Source organism: Macaca thibetana, chromosome 2 (genome assembly GCF_024542745.1).
Source record: "Macaca thibetana thibetana isolate TM-01 chromosome 2, ASM2454274v1, whole genome shotgun sequence".
In the NCBI taxonomy this organism is placed as follows: domain Eukaryota; kingdom Metazoa; phylum Chordata; class Mammalia; order Primates; family Cercopithecidae; genus Macaca; species Macaca thibetana.
Genome location: NC_065579.1, coordinates 88464498 through 88481978, shown reverse-complemented (window position 1 = coordinate 88481978; position 17481 = coordinate 88464498).

The following is a 17481-nucleotide window of genomic DNA, read 5'->3' as shown; positions in this document are numbered from 1 at the left end:
TAATAATAATAACAGCTACTCCTTGAATAACAATGCCTATGTGCTAAGCACTTTGCACACATTAACAATGCAGTTCTCAGAAGAACCCCATGAGGTCGATGCCGTTCTATCCTGTCTCCCAGTGAGGGAGAGCCAGAGGGTGGGTAGGTGCAAGGTCTGCCCTGGGGTCAGCACCTTGCATTTGTTCTCTCACATTCTCCTGTGCACGAACTGGAGACCAGAGGGCCTGAGGTATTGCAAAAGTGAAGGAATTGGTGAAACCACCCTTGTAGGCACCGCTGCTTCCCAGAGGCATCCCATGCTGGCCTGGCCTCACAGCCAGAGAGTAGCCCTAGCTCCCACTTCACAGCCGAGGGGAGGTGGGCAGGCCGGGAACGGGGAATGAAGGGCCCTGCTGCCCCCTCTTCCCAGGCTGCCCCAGCACATAAGGACTCCGCCTTCTGGACAGCCCTCCAGCTGCTTGGCCTGGAGGCTTGGAAGCTTGGGCTCCTGCTAGGGCCTGGACTCCTGAGGGTCCAGTAGGTGATGAGGGTTGAAAAAGATAAAGGAAGGGAAGGAGGGAGGGAGAAGAGAGCCTCCTCAGGTAGCACCTGTGCACCTGACCCAAACCACACCCCCACTCCACTCTCAGCACCAGCACCCACCACACCCACAACAAGGGCCTTGCGGCACGACACACACAGGTGACACACAGCCCCGTAAGTGTATGAGGGTGTGTGTACCAATGTCGTCTCTCCTGGGCTACGACACAGAGACCCAACACAGATCTGGCAACTTGAACAGGCTCCCTGGCTCACACCCTCAAGGCAATCAATGACAAAGCCCCACACTGGGTTCTCACGCCTGCGATCCTATCACACACATGTGGGAGAATGTGTGTGAGTGTGGGCGAGACCTCGGTGTGCCGGTCTGAATTTGCATGTGTCCACCCGTGGGACTGGATCTGTCAGCACAGTGGGCTCAGAGACGAAGGGGGTGGGGGATCATAGGAGATCTTTCCCCTGGAGAACATTAGAACGCACCAGAGGATGCCTTTTTCTCTGAACTGTGTTCTTTTTTCCTTCCAACCTTTAAGTTTACCGATTGTGAACATAAGAACAAGCCAAGTTCCACAGAATTCTCTTTTCGTTCCTAAACTAAGAAAGTGACTAGATCTGTTAAAGATGCCCCAAATAAGTACTGCCTTTATTCCAATTGCCCTCGAATTTTTGGGGCTTCCCTCCCTCCACTTTAGGGAAGGTTTTGACCCCCTCTCATTTAATGGCTCCGAAATTCTTGGAAACGGGGCCTGAGTGTGTGTGGGCCTCCCTATTGTTTGTGGCTGGTGTTGGGGCCTCTGTCCGCTGCAAGCTTGTGTCAAGTGGCATGCGTGTGAGCTCTCCTGCCAGGGCCAACAACGCGGGGCTGTTCATCCAAGTACAATCATTTGGAAGTTGGAGCTGCCCCCCACAGCAGTCTTGGCAGGTTTCACAGAACCCAGAGAAGCCGGGCCTTTTCCCACCGGCTACTGAGGAAGGCGCAGGGCTCTGGTGCTACCTGGGGCAAACCCCACAACTTCAGGGGTTCAATGGAGACCCAAGCCCTGCTAGAAGGCGAGAGGGAGCCTCTGAAAAGGGTGCGGGGCCCGCGCACACAGCACCTCGGGTGTAATTGGCGCCCGGTAAACCATAAACAATAACAGGCCACCGCCTGTCCGCCCCCGCAGCGGCCCCCTGGCAAAGCGGGGTGCTCGCACTCACACTCTCACAGTTAACTCCAACGGGCTCCTAATTAGCGCCCCCCAACCCGGAGAGTCCCGCTTCGCCCCCACCCGCCACAGCCCCGCGGCCCTCGCCTTGCCTGGGGGGTCGCCTACACATCCCCGACTTCGGGGGGTGCCGGGAGCCCCGCTTCTCTGCCGTGAGTGTGGGGGACTCCCGCGAAAGCTCAAGGCAGGGCCAGGACTTTCGGGGACGTTCGTGCCAAGTCTAGCTCCCCTGGATCCCCCAACCCGCGGGCTGCTTGCCTCCGAGCCAGTTCCAGCCTCCGAGGCGGCTCCGGGGGCGGCCTCCCCACCCCATCCCTGGGTCCCGGAGCGGGCGCCGGTGGCGGGGCCTCCTCCGACGTGCGCTCAACCCCAGTCGGACCCGCGCTACCAGCCTGTAGCCCCGCGACCCCGTGCACCTTGCTCCCGGGCGCGCCCCCCCGACGCCGCTCACCTTCTAGCGCCCGGCAGCCAGCGGGCAGCAGCAGCGGCAGCAGCAACAGCGGAGGGAGCAGCGGCAGGAGCCCCGGCGGCGGCGACAGCGGCGGCGGCGGCGGCGTGCGGGCTCTGGCCATGGCCGGGGCGGCTCTAGGAGCCGAGCCGGGCCGCGCCTGGCCGGGCCGCGCCGGCGGGGCTGCAGGCACCCGAGAGAGGGTGCGCTTGGCGGGCTCCGGGGCAGGCTCGCGTCCGGTCCCAGGAGATCCGGGCGAGAAGGGAATGAAATCCAAGCGGGCGGCTCCGGGACCGAGGCGGCGCACCGAGCTCGGCGATCCTGGGGATGCGGACAGGTCGGTCCCGCGGGAATCTGGACGGACCGGTCCAGGAGGATCCGGGGCGCCGGGGAGCTCGGTGCAGGAGGACTCGGGGGGCGGGCCGGGGCGGGAGGGTGCAGGTGGTCGTGATTCGGGGTGCACAGTAATCTGGCGGTCCGCTGCGGGCCCGACTGGGATCCCGGGCTTCGGGGGCGCGCGCCGTCCGGGGTCCGAGCTGGGATCTTGCTGCGCCGCTCACGTACTCACTTCTGCTGTCCCCAGCGCTGGCGCGGCCGCTCTGGGTGAGAGGGGCGGGACGGCCTGCCTGCCCGTCAACGCTAAGGCCCCGCCCCTAGCGGCCTGCCACCCACTCACAGACCGCCAGGCCCGCTGGTTCGGCCTCGAGAGCACTCAGCTGGAGTTCAGTTGGCGGTGTCTCCGCCAGGCCCACCCTCGGGGTCTCAGGGGCTCGGAGTGGGCGGGACTAAGGAAAAGATGAATTAGATTGGGCGGAGCGATGCTGTCCATCAGAGAGAGAACCCCGCTCCCTGGCGCCCATTGGCGATTGGTAACTGAACCTCAGTCCGAGGAGATGCCAACCAGCTAAGATGGACCGGGGGCGCCCCCATGTGGCCCGCGCCTGCCCTGCAACGCCCTCATGTGGCTGTAGCTTAGCCCTACCTGGGGGAACCCCCACCGCGATGTATCCTGTGACCAGGGACTACTTTATCGTTTCTTCATTCTTTCATTGGGCTGAGTATTTAGTCATTCATTCAGCACATCTTTGTAAGCGCCCACAATGTGTCAGACTCTAGTACCTGCGGGTGCTACTGCAATGGACAAGACAGTGGAGGATGTGGGATTAAGTCATCGCTGTAGAGTGTAAGGAGCTTTTTTGCCGAGGAGGAAGAGTTCCCGAGCGTACGTGAGGGCGACGGCCAGTGTCCGGCCCTGAAGAACTGGCATTCAAGCTGAAATAGGAAGGATGAGTAGTGAGTGACAGATGTGTGTTCCGGAGGATTGGGGAGGGGAGCAAATACTCTTTGTATGAAGACCTAGGGGCAAGAGAAACTGTGATTCACTGGAGGAATCCGAAAGAAGTTCAGAATAGCTTGAGTGTAAGAGGGACTGAAAGGAGTTCTTAGAAGTAGGTGTTGGGAGAAGGAGGAATTGTTCTGGACTCATGATAAGGCCTTCCTGAGAGTTAAGGTTTGAAGTAGGGGCATGATCTTGGATGAGCATGGCTGCTCTGGGGAGCATGAATGGGCAGAGGCCATGGTGGCAGCAGGGAGACCAGTGAGGGTGCTGTGCGGTGCGCAGGCAGGGGAAGATGGTGGCTTTGGCTAGCGTCATGGCCCTGAGGATGGAGAGAAGCTGGCAGGTGTGAAGTGTATGTAGCAGATAGAGTTCACAGGAATTTGTGATTGGTTGGTGGAGAGATGTGGTAGGTGAGGAAGTCAAGGAGAACAGTAGGTTTCTGGTTTGGGCAAATAGACTTCTGTCCCATTCACTCCACAAACATTTACAAAGTGCAATCAACACTCTGAAACAATAACTCGAACTTATTGCAAGTTATTTTATACAGCCTCATTTTACAGACAAAACGGACATCCAGCAAGGCTCAGTGACTTTCTCAAGTCACATAGCTAAAAAGTGGCAGAGGTGGGATTTGAACCCAGGACTTTATAGCTTTTAAATACATTTCATCATAAACCTACAGAGGACCTAGGTCCTTGTTTAAAACTCAGAATTCTAAGCTATCCTTTCCTACCTCAAATCTTGGGACTCAGAACCTCTGGAGTTTGGGGTCCAAGATTCTGTATTTTTAACAAGCAGGTGGTTCTGATGCACCTACATTCTGAGAATCACCATCATCATGCAGCTCTCCTGTCCTAACTGGAGAAACCTCCCTCCACAGTCCCTCAGAGCCTTCCCCAGCTACCCTGATTTCTGCAGGCAGAGAGTGAGAAGTTAGATTCTGAATGACCTCAGAAGCAACACAGGCACACTTAGTCCTCTGACTGTGAAGTGCCCTAGCTCTAGTCCTGGAAGTTCCATGAGAGTGAATGAGGTCATAAATCCAGTGCTGAAGGACATTTCTCTGAAAGAGGTCAGTCCTGCTGGTCAGAGACACAGGCATGTGTGGGTACATGGGGCTGGGGCCTGGACTGCCATGAGTCAGAAGCCTGGCTTCCAACCCCACACCACCCTCAGCATTTTGCCACCAAGATCTGTTCTCAAGCCCTAGGGGCTTTCAGAAACATCTCTCAGGGCTCCAGACCACAGAAGGGCTCTTGGAGATCATCTTGTACGACTCTCTCATTGTAGAGCCGAAAAGCCTAAGGCTCAGAGATGGCTCCCCTTGCCCTGCAGTCCTCCATGCCCTGGAGTGCTGGCTGGGGTTGGGCACAGTGATATTTCGGCAGGTGGCCTGGCAGCAACACATCCCCTAAAGTCCCACTCATTGTAAGGCGGATCTGTGAAGCCGCACTTCTGTTTGCTCAGCATCTGTGCCAGGCAAGGCCTCACCCTGGACAAACACAGCCAGCCAGGCGGCAGGCACCAAGCTCCTTTGTTCTTGGTTCTGATAGCAGAGGCAGCAGGGCCAGCAGGTAACGGAGGGCCTGTCCTCACCGGATGTTGGCACTGTGGTTCCCACGGGAATGCTTCCTGGAGAAAACTGGGGTACTGGCTATAACAGCCCAGGGCAAGAAGGTGACCACCTGGCAAAAGAAGGACTTGGGAAGGTGCAGATGGAAGGATGAAGACTGAAAGCTAGGAAGATAAGGAGAGCTGGGATGCCTCATTTTGTTGGGGTTAGGTGGGCAGAAGGTCCTACCCCTCCTGTTTCCAGGCTGAGGCGGTCCCAAGGAACCCAGGGAGCAGGTTCTGACCTTTGATTTTGGTATAAAAGGGAAACATCTGGACTGAGGTTGAGGTGTCTCTTTCTGAGCCCATCATTCTTTGCCCATCTGAGTCTAGGAGGAAACTTGATGCAGAAGTAAGAGCTTGGGCTTTGGCATCAGAGAGACCTAAGTCCAAATCCTGGCTCAGCCATTTACCAGCTCTGGGACTTCTGATAAGAAGCTGAACCTTTCTGAGTCTAAATCTCTGCATGAATGAAAGTGGGATGAAAATCATGCCGTCCCTGCAGGGCTATTGTGATGCTCTGGCCAGGGAGCCAGGAGCACTGCAGGGGCCTGATAAATGGTCCTGTGATCATTAATACCCAGTCCTCATATCCACTCTGGAAACACTGTTTGTTTGGGGGCAACTAGAGGAATATGTGTGGATTGAATTGGTGCTTAGTGCTCTTATGGCTATAACCAACTTCAGATTCTCTTTTTAAAAAGATGATAAAGTATCTGTTCCTGGGTTCGTGGGTTCATGGGTTAGGGATAGCTGCAAAAAAGACAAAACTGGGAGGAAGAGAGCCTTGGGCAGTAAGCAATGAGGGGATTGGTTTGATGAGTGCTTTGGGGGCTTTTGTAGAGGATTACGGGGAGGCTGCAGGAGAGAGTTGATGGTGGCATGGCCAGGGTTGTAGCACAGTGGACCAAGCAACAGGGTGGGCAAAGATGTCATTTGCTGGGAAGGGAAGGGAAAGACCTGGGGAGGAGCAGGTTTTGTTGTGTGTGAAGCAGGGGTGATGGGGAAGCAGACTGAGAGTGTCGTGCTGGACTGGCTAAATTGGGGGGGCCCGTCAGACATCCGAATGGTCACACTGAGCAGGCAGCTGGCTTTCTCGCTGCTCCCATCCCCTCCACTGGCCCCCTTGCTTGCCCTCTAAGCAGCCTCAACTCTGGTCTTTCTGTCTCTTGGAGAGTCTTTGCATTGGCTGTTCCCTCTGCCGGGATGCTCTTCCTCCAGCTCCTCACAAGGAGGCCTCCTTCTCAGCATCTAGGTCTCAGCCTAAATGTTGCCTGCTGGCTGCCTTGATCTCCTCCCTCCTCTCCCACACCACCACTGCCTATCCCATTGCACTATTTTATCTTCCTTATACTTCTTAGCACTAGCTGAGATGATATTATTTAGTCATTTGTTCACATATATATTGTTTGTCTCCCCTTCTAGAATGGAAACTTCCTACGGGCAGGAGCTGCTCTTGTTTATCACTGAATCTCCAGTATAAGGACCAGTGCCCTACATGAAGCAGCCTCTCAATAACAATTTAGTAAATAATTAGTAATTACGGTAAACATGTGGTGGTCTTGTTGCCATTTCCTCTTTCCAAGCGTGTGGCAGACATTGCTAATAGAACACAGACTCTTTCCTCCACATGATGCTCCCAACAGCCCTTGCCAATCTATCAGAGTTGGGCATGAAGGTAAATCTACCTGCCATCCATGTAGTAGAGAAAGCTTCCATGCTCACTACTTGTGTGACCTTGTGTGAGTCTTTTAAAGCTCTTTGGGCCCGATTCCTTCATGTAATGACTCATACAAGATGTAGGGGTAGACCTGCCACCCCTTTTATATCTGAGCCCCCAGTCTAGAGCCTGGATACCACTGTGAGGACATGCCCAATCCCCCAGACAGGGGCTCAGTGCCGGTCTTTGAGTTACAACCACTCCTGGGCTTTCCCCTCCTGCTTCCCTGTTTTCTCACCAGCCCCAGGAAGCAATGCTGAAGAGACCTTTGATATCTGGTCCAAAAATCCCTTCATTTTCAGATAAGGAAACTGAGCTAAGAAGAAACGTCAGTGGAGCCAGAAACTCAGCAAAGACCACTTGTCCACACCCAACACTTTAGCAGCAGCCATCCCTGTGCCCCAGCTCTGCCGGGGCAGCTCTCAACACCTCCTCTCAGTAATGGGGAGATGGGGGCTGCAGCTCCTTATATCCAGGCACAATCCCAAACCCCAGGAGGTGAGCGCCTGGCCTCCCTCCAGGCCCCAGGCAGTTGGCGGGAGAAGGATGCCCCATGGATCCCTGGCCCTGTTTCCCACTTCCAAGCTGCCCATTCAGAGGAGGTGAGAAAGGGGCAGCCTCTTCCTCCACAGTTGCTTTCGGAAATTGCCTCGGGGTTTTTGGGCCAGGGTGAGGCTCTTAGCTGTTCCAAAGCCAATTAATGCCCTGTTGGCAGCTTCTCACCTTCATCTTCTTCCGCTCCAACATGTGTCATCCCCTCTACTCTCCTGAAGCTGTTCTGCGGCCGGTACCCTCTCTGACAAGAGCTCCGTTCTGGCTTCCTCTTAGGAAGGGTGGAGGAGGAAATGGGTGAGTATTGACTAAACTTCTCTGTGATCCTAAATGAAGGTGCTTTAAACATCTCCCAGAGAGGGAACCGCTTCAGCTGCCTTTGAGCCTGCCTGTGCGGAGCTCTTGTTTGCAAACTGTCTTTTCTTGTGGAGAAGCTGTGCTTCCTTTTCTAGGAGCTATTTGGGGAAACACTAATGTTTGCAGGAACAGAAAGCCAGCTCCCTGCTCAGGAGGACAGGGAGGACCCAGCGGGATTCAAAAGCGCTAATTAAGGGCCAATATCCATAGACATTTGGGGAAAGTTAAAAAATGGAAAAGAAGTGGGTTTTCACGTTTAATTAGGAAGGTGGGAACATCAGGGACTAAGGGAAATTTTTAGGAAGACAGATTTTTAACTTGATATTTAATATTTCAGCCCATTTATTGAACAGTCATCATATGTCAGGTGCAGGAATGCAACTGTGAACCACCAGACAAGGCCCCTGTCCTCAGGGAGATCACAGTCACAGGGAGAAAGGTGAGTGTCAAGCAGTTCCGGACAATCACAAGGTGCCATGGGAACACAGGCGCAGATGGGCCACCCAACCCGTTGTGCCAAATACAACTCTGGGAGAGGGGTCGGGGAGGGCTTCCTCTGGAACAGACCCCGCACAGAGACTTGGCTGAGGCCTGGAGAATAGGAGGATTTGGGCAGGAGAGGATGACGGAGAAGGCTGAGTGGCAGGGTTCTCAGCCCTAGACACACACGGAATCACCTGGGAAGGCTTTTAGGAAGAAGGATGCCACCCCCAGAGATACTGGTCTGCCTTAGGGCCTGGGCATGGGTGCGTTTCTAAAGCCCCCAGGGGGTTCTCATGCTAGGGAGAAGGGGAAGGGAAGTTTTGAGAACCACTGCATCATGAGATATGTGTTGGAGACACGGACAGTCAGGTGGGGTCAGCAGCGGCCACAGCACACAGGGCTTTGTTAGCTGTGTTAGGAGTTTCCAGTTCAGCCTGAGAGAGACACGAACTCCTAGATGGGTTTTAATGTTTCAAGCAGAAGCCTCAGTCAGTCACAATGCTTTATAAAACAAAAGCTTTTAGAAAAATATCAGTTACCTCTTTCTTCTCCCTCCCTCTCCCACTGCTGATGTAGAAGGATCCCTGGAGAGAGGTTCACTCGGGGCCACCAGGGCCAACTGGACCTTCAAGGTCTCCTGGCCCATCTCCTTCCCAAAGGAGGCCTTCTCAGGGCTTCTCCTTTCCTCTGCAGAGCTAAGGCCTTTGCCAGGCCCTGCCCTGTGTCTCTGGGCAGCACGAGTCCTTTGCATCTGCTTCCGGTGGGGAATGGCCATCTGAATGTCAGGTCTTTTCTCGCCTTTTGTCCCCACTCTGCCCAGGTCCCAGGTCTGGCCAGTTTCCCCCTGGGTTTCTATTTTCTTGGGTTTTTTCTTTTTTTATTTTGTTTTTTGAGACGGAGTTTTGCTCTTGTCGCCCAGGCTGGAATGCAGTGGTGTAATCTCGGCTCACTGCAACCTCTGCCTCCCAGATTCAAGTGATTCTCCCGCTTCTGCCTCCCGAGAAACTGGGACTACAGGCGCCCGTCACCACGCCCTGCTAATTTTTGTATTTTTAGTAGAGACGGGGCTTCACTATGTTGGCCAGGCTGGTCTCAAACTCCTGACCTCAGGTGATCCCCCTGCCTTGGCCTCCCAAAGTGCTGGGATTCCAGGCATGAACCACTATGCCCAGCCACCCCCTGGGAAGTGGCTGGCACATGACCTGGCCCAGCATGCAATACAAATGAGGCAATTCCTTTACCCTGGTTTCTGAAGCTGCCACTCCTGGACCAGGCCTAACAGCCTTTTCCTTCAGAATCTGTTTTGTCGGGCCTGTCTGGGTCCCTCCTGCTACCCACAGAATCCTCGCTGCACCTCCTGCCACCAGCTGGAAGGAGAACAGCACAGTAAAAGGAAGAAGGCCTTAGAGACGGACTTGGGTTCGAGTCCTTGACCCCATTTCCCATTGACTTTGTGAACTCTAGCAAGTCACCTATCTCTCCCATTCTCGGTTTCCTCATTTGTAAAATAATGGCATCAACGTCTTTGGACAACTGCGAAGAATGAGTGATAGAAACATGTAGAAGCCTGAATGGAGTACCTAGCACATAGTAGGTCTTCAGTCAATGGTAGCACCATTTACTATCATTCATTACTGTTAATTATTGTTACTCGTGCTGGGTATTCTGCCAATGATAGGATTTCTTTGAGCTTGTATCCCCTTTTGTAAAACAAGATGTGCCACCTAGCTTATAGGACTGATGTGAATTCCAGCATGCAGGCAGTTTCAGAGACTTTTTTTTTGTTGAGACGGAGTCTCGCCCTGTCACCCAGGCTGGAGTGCAGTGGCACGATCTTGGCTCACTGCAAGCTCTGCCTCCCAGGTTCATGTCATTCTCCTGCCTCGGCCTCCCAAGTAGCTGGCACTACAGGTGCCTGCCATCACTCCTGGCCAATTTTTTGTATTTTTAGTAGAGATGGGGTTTCACCCCATCAGCCAGGATGGTCTCGATCTCCTGATCTCATGATCCGCCCGCCTCGGCCTCCCAAAGTGCTGGGACTACAGATGTGAGCCACCGCACCTGGCCAGTTTCAGATAGTTTTAAAGACATTTTATTAGATCTGGAGGCTACTCATGGGCCAAGAAAATGCTGAATATCTAACAGACCCGGCAGACGTTCCAACCTGCGCTTGGTTTTTATTTTTATTTTTTGAGACTGAGTCTCACTCTGTCACCCAGGCTGGAGTATAGTGGCATGATCTTGGATCACTGCAACCTCAGCCTCCCAGTTTCAAGCGATTCTTGTGCCTCAGCCTCCCAAGTAGCTGGGGTTACAGGCACCCGGCACCACACCCGGATCATTTTTGTATTTTTAGTAGAGACGGGATTTCACCATGTTGGCCAGGCTGGTCTCGAACTCCTGACCTCAAGTGGTCCCCCCGCCTCAGCCTTGCAAAGTGCTAGGATTACAGGTGTGAGCCACTGCGCCCAGCCCAACCTGTGCTTAGGTTGCAGAGGTTTATACCACTGTCTGGCTGGCAGATTGACAGAGGAGCCTTCCAAATGCTTGTGGGAACTGCTGTAACAGGGCCCATTGTCTGCCACGCAGTACCATGGGAGCAAAGCCCTGGATCCATATGGTATCTGAATGGTCTAGGACCAGATCTCCCCAGAGACACTCTTAAATGATCATGACTCTAGAGTTGAAGCTCTGCTCTGTGCATCCCTTTCCTCCTTCTTTCCTTCATTCACTGAACAGGGGTTAAACAAGGGAAAGGGTCTATTCAATGGGATTTCACCAGAGGACCTGGGAATGGCCAAATCTTGGCCTCCAGGGATCCCTCTTTCCATAAGGTTCCCAAGGCTGTGAGGGTGAAAATAAACGAGAGACCAAAGTGCCCCTTTGTTACAAGTTTGGGTGACTGTGTGATTCCCCAAGACAGGCTGCTTTTGGCATGGGGTGGGCCATGTGCTTCAGCCTCACAGCCCAGATTGGGTCTTACCAAGGGCTGCAGCCCAAACGAGGAGCACTGCCAAGTACCCAGGCACTCTGTGGGAAGACAAGAGAGAGAAGATGCCAGCTTGCAAGAGAGTCCAGGCTGTCTTCCTGACCCAGTGGGCCTGATGAAGGAAGCTGAAGAAGGACCACAGAAATGTGGGTCAGTTTCATACACTGATTGTGATTCTGTCCCCGTCTGCGTCTTGGAAACTCACCCAGTCAATCCGCATCCCTGGAAAAGGTGGGGCACGGGAAGAGAGTGAGAGGGGGAGTTTCTCCACCTCCGTCAGGGATACAACAGTGAGCATGGTAGGCATGGCCCCTGTTTTCAGGGAGCTTACAGTCCAGCAGGGGCGATCGTCACGGACATGATTTGGTTATTGCAAGGTAAGAAGTCCTGTGCTGGAAAAGCATGGGAGCCTATGAAAGCATGCTTGGGAGGCCAGGCAAGGCTGTGCCGAGGAACGACTGTGGAGGCTGAAATGTTAAGAATGACTTACCCTGGCCGGGCACAGTGGCTCACGCCTGTAATCCCAGCATTTTGGGAGGCCAAGGTGGATGGATCACCTGAAGTCAGGAGTTCGAGACCAGCCTGGCCAACATGGTGAAACCCCATCTCTACTAAAAATACAGAAATTAGCTGGGCATGGTGCTGGGCACCTGTAATCTCTGCTACTTGGGAGGCTGAGAGAGAAGAATCGCTTGAACTAGGCAGGCAAAGTTTGCAGTGAGCCGAGATTGAGCCATTGTACTCCAGCCTGGGTGACAAGAGCGAAACTCTGTCCAAAAAAAAGGCTTACCTGGGCAAGGCAAAGTTGGGGGAGTGGACAGGGAAGGAAGAGGCTGACAGAATCACACTCATGCAAGGAAAGAATGAGCTACTGATGCTTTCTCACCTGAGAAGGCTTCCCTGCCCCTAAATGCCATGATGCCCAGGCTCTGTCCTCAGGCCTTTGCCAGCCTCACACTATACCATGCCGTTGGGGGATACCAGCTCCACCTATGGCTCTTTCTCATGCTCCACACCCCATGGACCCACTGAACCCTAGGCATTTCCACTTGGGTGTCCTGCAGGCACCTCAAACCCAACATTTCCAAAATGAAACTCCTCTCTCTCCCACCTCCACTGCCACCGCTTCCTCCTCCTGGGCTTTGCATCTCAGTGAAGGGCAGTTCCATCTACCCAGTGCCCAAACCAGAAGCCTGAGGCCAATGTAGATCCCACTCCTTCCTCCCTTCCCAGTCCTATGAGTTCTCAGTCGTGACAGATTTCTTCTCACACTCTCTGGCATCTACTGATTCATGTCCTCCTGTCATCCTAGCTACTTCCTTGGGACAGGCTAGTCCTTTCCTCTCTTGCCTGTTTAACTGTAGTGACTTTCTAACAGGTCCCCAAACTCTTAACCACTATGTTATTCTGTTAAATTACAATTTGTGATCAAATGAGGTGTCCTCACCAGGCAGCCATCCCTGGTAGGATGGGGAGCAAACACAGTGATTAAGAATGTGGTGCTGCAGTCAAGCTAGTTGGGTTAAGTACTGTCACTCACTGTCACCGTGATGTTGACAAGTCCTGCCCCCTGCCCAAGCCTGTCTCCTTACCTGGAAAATGGAGCTAGCGGGGCCTGAGAGCTGCTGGTTTTGTCTGTCCACAATAAACTTCCCTCCTTCTCACCCTTCCTTTGAGTGAGCGGCCCCTCAAGTCCGCATGGTGGAGTGGTCAATCACAGAACCTGATCCCTGATTCCAGGGGCAGGAACCGGCCCGTGTTAGTCCTGGGAACTGGACTCCCGGGGCAGTCACAGGGACTGAACGGAGTTGGCCCTGGGTCGGCAGAGCAGGAGGCCTCGGTCCTGCGCCCGTTTATCCCGAAAGCAGCTGTTCATCTTTTCCTTCAACTATCCCGTGTCCTTCCAACATTTTCTCTCTCTGCCTCCCTTTCTCTCCTCAGTCTCTCCTCTTCTCTTTCCCTCCCACCCTCTCTCTCTTTCTCTGCTTAATTTAGGGCCTGTTTCTGATTCTAAATCCTAACATCTACAAGATAGCACATGTGGCAGGAGGCAATGGGGCAGTGCCCGGGGAGCCTGGTTCCCAGAATGTTAACTACTGCTGTGAGGGCCACCACCCGGTCATCCCGGAGCCAGCCTGATGGGAGGAGGGCCTCTGTGGGGCCACTTAGCGGACCACGGTCCCCCAGCAGATGAGCAGGGGTTGGCCGCTGACTTCCGGTCCTGCACAGGACCTGGCCGCTGGGTGTCCCGGTGAGGGTCCATTTGCTGCTGCCTCATGCTCAAAGCCTGCAGATCAACCACTCACGGTCCTTTCTGAGGGGGTGGTCTTTGTAAACCTGCCCAGCCCAAGCTCCTCAGCCTGTGGTGGTTGGAGATTTCAGTCTTTCCTCTCACAGGAGCCCTCCAGGTCTCCAGGTCAGAATCTGTTCTCCTAGAGGTCCCTCAAGCTCAGTGCTTTTCTCTTGGATGTCTGTTGTTTTTGTCTCTCAGGGCCACCTCAATCGCCCCACTTTGGGGAACTGCTATACCCCAATCCAATCATGGCATTCTAGTGGACCCGCTAGTCACTGCACCCCACCCTGTGGCCACAGGGGTGATCAAGGGACGGGGGAGAGACCATGGAGCTGCCCTCATTTCCAGAGCTGCAATGTTGCCAGTTGGGGGTGCTGGTGGCCATCTCCCCCAACATGGAGAACATTCATCTACAGTAACAGAAAAGAAAAGAAACAGAGAAGAATTCAGGAGGCAAAAGGAGATGAGACGATATCATCTGAATAACTCCATGCAGTCTGCTTCTGGGCCCAACCACCTCCAGGTGAAAGACTGACTCTGTTCTTCATTTCACAAGCTTTTACTGAGTTCCCAGTGCAGGAAGGAGAACACAGAAGAGTAAGGTAGTGTCGCTGTCCCTGGGGGAGTGATTGTGCTGTGACAGACATATGGACATGTGCATGGAGGCACATACACATATGCACACACTCACGGGGATAACACAGGGGGCACAAAAGCAAGAGTGTGCAACTCTCATCTGGGCGAACATCTGGGAGGCGGTGGCTCCACAAAGACTTCATGGAGTTGGTGGCCCCAGAGGAGTCTTGAAGCTCCATTGGCAAGAGCAATCCTCAATGGGCCTGCCCTTCCAAGTAACAGCCTAGGTTTCCAAAGCTGCTCAGTGGGAAATCCTTTGTGGACCTATTGCTAAGAATAAGCCCTTGTCACACGAGCACACTGCCAGCTGAAGGCCTTCTCTCAGAGGTGGCACAATACTTACTGGAAGGGAACCATCGAATGCGGATGCCCTGAGCTGTCACCCCCACAGACCTCCCATTGTGTCCATCATTTCCTCCGGAAGTTTCGATGTTGGAAGGCCGCCCTGACCTACCTCTTCAGGTTGAACAAATGATCCAATTATCTATGTACGATCCCAGATTGTCTTGAGCTGAATGGATGGGAATGGGGGGGCGGCTGTCTTGAAAAGAAAATGCCAGAGGGAGTCCAGCCATCCACAAGCTGTTAGCTGGAGCCGATTGCCCACAAAGGATCCCTTTGTTATTCCAGGAGGTGTTGTCACAAGAGCTTGGCCACAGCTCTCGAAGCACGTCCAGGAACTGTTCTAGTGAGAGCGCTGGCAGAGAGCTCTGTCTGGTGGCCTGGAACAGATTCTAATCTTGAGGAGACTGGGAGGGGTAACACCCGCCAACCTGCTCAGCACCACCTGCCCCGGGAGCTGACCATCCCATGGGCAGTGACCAGGGAGCATGGCCAGCACTCCACGGGCCAGATCTTCACAAGGAAAGGGCTTGTGAGTTTCTGGCTAGCTTCTTCTCTGAAAGCTTCCAAGGGCTCGTGCTTCCATCTTAAACAATTGCGGGACGATAGCAGAAACAATGGCAAATGTTCCCCTGTGGTTTGTATAACACAGGCTCTCCATCATTCAGTCATCCCCACGTTGGCCACAGCAGAGTACCTGTGGATAGGAAATTGCTGTGAATTGCCACCCTCCTACAGAAGGTGACCATATAAATTATCTTTCAAGTCTGAACACCTTGAAGAGTCAAAGGTGGTACTATTAATAATTACACTGGGACAACTGGCCTGAATTGGGACTACCCTGGGTAAATATAGGAGTTTGGGCTCCCTACTTAGTCCCTCAAAAAAAAAGGTCAAGACGAAAGAATGATACCTTGAAGCAAATTGTTGGTGGAGATGGCCAAGAAACGTTTCCAAAGTCCTCTTTTGCTTCATGTCTTTCACTCCATGTTTTGCAACAGGATGTTCTGAATCAATGTTGGCACAGCTTGCCTCAGTGACCTCCGTCCGGGCTTTGCCAAGGATGTCATAGCCAAGAACATGGTCTAGCTGCAGTTCTCTGTGCAACTATTCTCCCAAAAGGTTGTTAGGGACGGTATAAAGAATATAGGCTTGTGGCCGAGAGCGGTGGCTCATGCCTGTGGTCCCAGCACTTTGGGAAGCCAAGGCGGGTGGATCACCTAAGGTCAGGAGTTCAAGACTAGCCTGGCCAACATGGTGAAACCCCGTCTCTACTAAAATAAAAAATACATATACAAAAATTAGCAGGGCATGGTGGCAAGCACCTGTAGTCCCAGCTACTCAGGAGGCTGAGGCAGGAGAATCATTTGAACCTGGGAGACAGAGGTTGCAGTGAGCTGAGACTGTGCTGCTGCACTCCAACCTGGGAGACAGAGGGAGACTCTGTCTAAAAAAAAAAAAAAGAAGAAAAGAAGAAAAGAAGAATGTAGGCTTGTATGTGTGAAATGTGGTGATACCAAGTGTGAGTGAGGGCACAGAGCAACAGAAACTGGCTCACGCTGGCATGAAGGTAACCTGCACGACAGACGGGAAAAGCACCGTACTCCAAGCCCAGTAACCTCCCCAGGTGTACATGCTTGGGAAAGTCTCACGCACGTGCAGTATACCAGAACAAAAATGGTTGTAGCAGCATTATCTGTAACAGTAAAAAACGGGAAGCAACCTGAAACTTCATCAGCAGAGTCATGGATTTTGAAAAGCAGTAACAATACACAAATTAGAGATATATGTATTCAAATGGATAAATGTCACAGACAATTTTAGTAGACAAAAGCAAGATGCAAGAGGAGGATTTCTTTCCTATGATGCTGTCTATACAAGGCAGAAAAACATGCAATCGGATGCAATGTACTGGGTATGGAATCTTTCATATATGGCAAAGGCATATAGACGGGTGAAAATGATCAACACAAATTCAGGACAGTGGTTGGAGGGGAGAGAGGTGAGAGGATCAGGAGGGAATACAGACAGCTACACTCTAATAGTTTCCTCTTCCTTTTTCCTTTCTTTTTTTTTTTTTTTTTGAGACGGGGTTTCACTCTTGTTGCCCAGGCTGGATTGCAATAGCGCGATCTCAGTTCACTGCAATCTCTGCCTCCCAGGTTCAAGCGATTCTCCTGCCTCAGCCTTCCGAGTAGCTGGGATTACAGGTATGCACCACCACACCCGGATAATTTTTTGTATTTTTAGTAGAGACAGAGTTTCACCATGGCCAGGCTGGTCTTGAACTCCTGACCTCAGGTGATCTGCCCGCCTCGGCCTCCCAGAGTGCTGGGATTACAGGCGTGAGCCATCACACCCGGCCAGTAGTTTCCTTTTTCACTTGGGCATGACTCATTCCGGGGTGTTGTATGAGATAGGTCTACATTCTAGTTCCAGTCCAGCCCTTCACTTCACATGGCCTTAGACAGACTATGTAACCGTTTCCTTCTCTGTAATGGGGGTACTCAGTTCTCATGTCATAGGGTGGCTGTAAAAATCCTTTCATGTTTTGTAAGGGTTTATTTTGTTGCCTACATAAAGTTGTGATCTTGGCTCCTTCTGCAATAAACCCTGACAGCAGGTGTTCCGCAAAGGAAGACGACTGAGCAGGTGCCACAGCTGTACTGGCGGCCTGGTGTACTGGGGTGCAGCTAGGCCTGGTGTGATGTGACCATTTGCAAAGACACCCCCAGCCCCGCCCTGGTGTTCTATGGCCAGGTGCACTGCTCAAGCTATTTCTCCTTGTTTCCCTCTCTCTCCCTCCCTCCTTCTTGTTTTTTTCTCCTGCTCATTCACAGGACTAGAGAGGCAGATCCATGGCCACTAAGCTGTTAAGTGGCAAAACTGGGATTCGAATCCAGGTGTCTCAGAGATGAAGCACTTCCCAACTAAGCCAGGGGCCCACGACTTTAGTCACCTTAC